Below are 4,339 nucleotides of genomic sequence, written 5' to 3'. Positions count from 1 at the left end.
GCTTGTTTGGCAGCAGAGGCAGTTAAGAAGCTTCCTGAAAAACACTGAACAGTGAGTTCACTGTGGCATATGACAGATTCAGCTTTCTGTGTGCAAATGTGTCTGTGTCGACCTTTCAAATGCTGTTGAATCCAAAACATCAGCGGCTCCTCGGCTGCTCGCTTCATGCACTTCTGTCTGTGTGACAGTCCAATGACATCACAGCTGTTTCCAGCCCCAGTGTCTCAGGACTGGACACCTTTAAACATGTCGAGGATCAAACAGCGTCCAGCTAAACACACATGAAACTATCAGAGCTGACAATCATTCCAATAACATCTAATGGTTCATGTATGTAGACACAGGACTACAAGGAAATGGCTCTCAGCATCTGGCTGTGGGAACACATGAGTCCCTGTTTGTGTTCAGATTGTGTGCATGTTTTAGACGTGTGTCACATGTAGAAACACAACAATCCCACAATGACACACAGATGTGTTTGACACAGCTGTGCAGCTGTAAGTTGTTTCTAATGATTCATTGAAGCTCTTCTAACATTCTGGAGACGATCAGTACATGAATCTGTTCAACACGACAACAATTTGACTTCAGTGTGAACGTTTGCATTAAATAACCTTCTTCATCCAGCTGACAGCATCTTCATCCTATGATGTGAACAGTTCCTCCTGTTGATGACAAACCTCTGACAGGATCTGCTTGAGGAGCTTTTTCATGTGCAGCTCTCTGAGCTCAGGGCTGAGCTGCTGTTTCATCTTTAAGAGCTGCTGCCTCCTCGCCGGACTTGTTCTCCTCTTCTTCTCCTAATGACACCATTTCTGCTTCATATTAAATTCAATAAAGATGCTGACATGTATCTGTAGCAACAACATCATTGAATCTAGAACAACTGGAGCCAAACCAGTGGCTCTGCTGGGATCACTGGTGAGCCAACACTTCCTTGTTGATGCAGATTTCAGGGCTTCCTTTTGCTCCTCCGTTATAACTGTTCTCTCTTCTCAACACATGATGACACAAAGGAATCAGCAGTGACAAAGATGATGCTGAAGAGAAGCACACACTTCACACATATAACAGAGCAGTGCAGTTACACACACCTCTGCTCGACATCAGGCCTCAAACAAAGACACAAAACACTAACTTGACTCTAAACAGAAGAAACGAGCAGCTGTTTCTGTTCTGTGCTTATTTATATTTGACACACATGCTTCTCTTTGTGCAAACACACATCGCACTATAAGGGTAACCTCGCACACAATGATTGGACAGCACAGTGATGATGCTGGGAGATCCTATACGCAGCAACACAGAAACACTGAGAACTTTAAACAATGATGGAAAGTGTTATAAATGACTTGTTGGCCTCTGATCTGTCACAAACAGCTGAAACGTGTCTCTCATGAGTCACATGAAGGTTTTTGACAGAAAGGACAAAAAGTAGCTGCAGTCAGTTTGTGTCATTTTTATATTTATTCATCTGGGAGAAAAATCTGAGGGACATTAAAATGTGTTTTCAACAGAGACAAGAACATGAATATAACAGAACAGGTAAATGAACATGTTTCAAGTAAACAGCTGGACTGATCAGGTCCAAACACAGAGTGATAAACTTGTCAAACAGCTGTCATATCTTTATATAGAAGCTCTTTATAAATGCTGCTCACTGCAGTCTGTTTACTAATAATGTCAAAGTGTTAGAAACACAGAAACATCAGAATGGTCTTTGTTCACAGAAACCTGTCTGGGATCCTTTGTTGTTCTTTTGATGCAGAGTTACATTATAAATATAAAGAGTTATTTCAGAGTCTCATCAGTTTTCCTGCATGTCTTTATTTAACACATCAGCAGGGCTGAAGCTCTCATGTTAAACACACACTGATCTATGGACACGTTCATGTGTTTCTAACAGAACCAGGCTGTTATCAGCCTGCACTAACATTATGTCACACACACTGAATGTAACAGTGACAGTTTACATCATCACACAATCAGCTGTGATTGTTTCACTGTCATCAAACGAGTCAACAGGAAGTAGAATCAATAGAAACCAATCATTTACTGACAGCATGTCTGATGGAAATAAGTGCAGATTATGTATGAAGTCTAACTGCACACAGTAACTGTGTTACAATAAGGACTTAACAGCGCCCTCTGCTGGAGTGTTTCAGTACTGCGTTAACTAGAATACACCACCTCCTCCTCACACCACCTGCTACAGCTCTACTCTTCTATGACTACAGTCATCCACAGCACTGATGTGAGGTCACATGGTTCATATGTAAGGAGCACAGCTGACCTCAGGTCAGTTTAATGACTGTGAGCAGCAGCTGTGTTATTGTCACTGTGACAGGGAGACACTCTCAGACACAGCGCTCATGTCAGCTTGTTCTCATGCAGGAGGATCAGGAGCTCCATGTTTGTCTTTCTGTTTGAATCATGATGTGTTTGTGCCATCAGAGTCTGTCATGAGTACTCAGGGTTTCACAGCAGCTCTTCTGGATGCTGACGAGGACTCCAACCTCATGTTTCACCTCTCTGAGCTTCTGATGTCTGTGAACACTCGTGTTTCTTCTCTGGGCTCATCTGGACAAAAACACCTTTCTGTGTTTGGCTGCAGCCTCATTCTGACTGACAGGAAGTGTGTTATCCATGAGCTGCACTTCTGTGAGGAAGTTTCCTGCTGTGTTTCCTGTCTGTGGACAAACACGAGTGTTCCAGCTGAGGACTTGGTTCCTTCCACCTGTCCATACAGGACATCACGCTGTCTGCAGCTCTGTAAATGCAGCTCCAGGTCCTTCCACGTGCTGCTCTGTATTTGTGCAGTTTGTAGTGTGTCCTGGGAAACGTAGCACACATGGTGTTCTTCTGCTGTTTCCTCCTTTCACTGAGTGTGAAACACTGACGCTGTGCTGTTGTTCACAGAGGGGAGCTGATTCTAGCTGCAGCTGGACTCTGTCATCTAACTGAATGTGTTGGTGCTGATCACGGGGCTCTGAGGGGGGAGCAGCAGGAGGACTCTGGATGCTGACGTCAGTGTATCTGTGGAAGCTCCCACAGCGTGTCTGTCATTCAATATTGTGCTGTATATTGTATCTATGCAAAGATGAACAGACTGTGTGTTCACTGGTCTCTGTGCTGCAGCTCTGATGTCATCATCACTCCCTCCTCCACCCTCAGCAGTCCCAGCATGCTGCTGTGGTGCACCCCACCCTCACTCTACACCTGAGCCACAGACCACACCCTCCACCTCAATATACACCACAGTTTTCTCTGCTGTGGAAATGAGATCAGGAGGAAATCATCATTATTATTATTTAATAAACGCTCACATTAATGTGGGCTTATTCGTTTCATATTAGAAACATTAGTTGAGTGTTTTTAGTATAAAATGGTCAAAGTCCCTCTTTTTGCTCCTCCCCTCACCTGTGGATGGACGCTGCTGTTACCGTGGTGACAGCTTGGATGTGTTTCAGTCCTGCCTGGTTATCACTGCAGGAATCTTTCACATTTATTACAGGTAATAACTCTGATTTTTCTGTGTATTATGAACCAAATGTATCCTGATACACACAGAGATGGATGAGCAGAGGTTGTTTTTGCAGTTTATGTAGTTACTATGGACTTAATGCATACATATTATTAAAATTAGGGCTATAACAGTTGTATTGATGTATAGCAACTTGAAATGCTCCCACAAATGGCTCCACAGCATGTAAAAATATAACAAAAGCTCTGGCGGACTTGGTTCTGTGGTCAGTCTTAAAGGGTGAAGTTAAACTCTGTAATCTTCACTGTGTCACAGAGTTCAGTGAGTCCCGTTATTCACAGTATCAATCAGATCATCAGAGAACAGCTGATCAGCAATCAGTGGTGCCAACAGCGCCTCCTGTGGTGAGAGGATGCAATAATGCAATGTAGCATTTTTCCACTCAACACTTGCAGTCATGGAAACTGTCTGTTGGATCTGTGTGACGTTGCTTTCTTGGTTAGAGTTCCTCACAAATGTCCAGATGATTCTTCTAATGAGGCGTCGACCATGTTTGCAGCTCTTTGGAAGAAAACGTCGCCCTTTGCCATCCTTACTTTTCTTTGACTTCTTCAAATGCAGCTGAACTCCAGCTGGTATTTTCTTGGACTTTGCAGCTGTTTCTGGTCATCAGTTCATTCCTGCAAACCTCTGAAGCTGAACAACAATGATGCTGCATTGCTGGCTGATCCCAAAAGGTTGATTCTGTTCATCTGGACGTTTTCAGAAACGTTTGCTCACTGATCAGGTGACTTCTTCAGTCTCAGCTGACTGCAGCTTTACAAGCTTACAAACAGCACATTTGCACAATGACTG

Source organism: Mchenga conophoros, linkage group LG3 (assembly GCF_057382185.1).
Source record: "Mchenga conophoros isolate Kocher_MC1m ecotype Shallow Benthic linkage group LG3, M_conophoros_male_GT1.1, whole genome shotgun sequence".
Taxonomy (NCBI): Eukaryota; Metazoa; Chordata; class Actinopteri; order Cichliformes; family Cichlidae; genus Mchenga; species Mchenga conophoros.
This window is presented reverse-complemented; position numbering follows the sequence as displayed.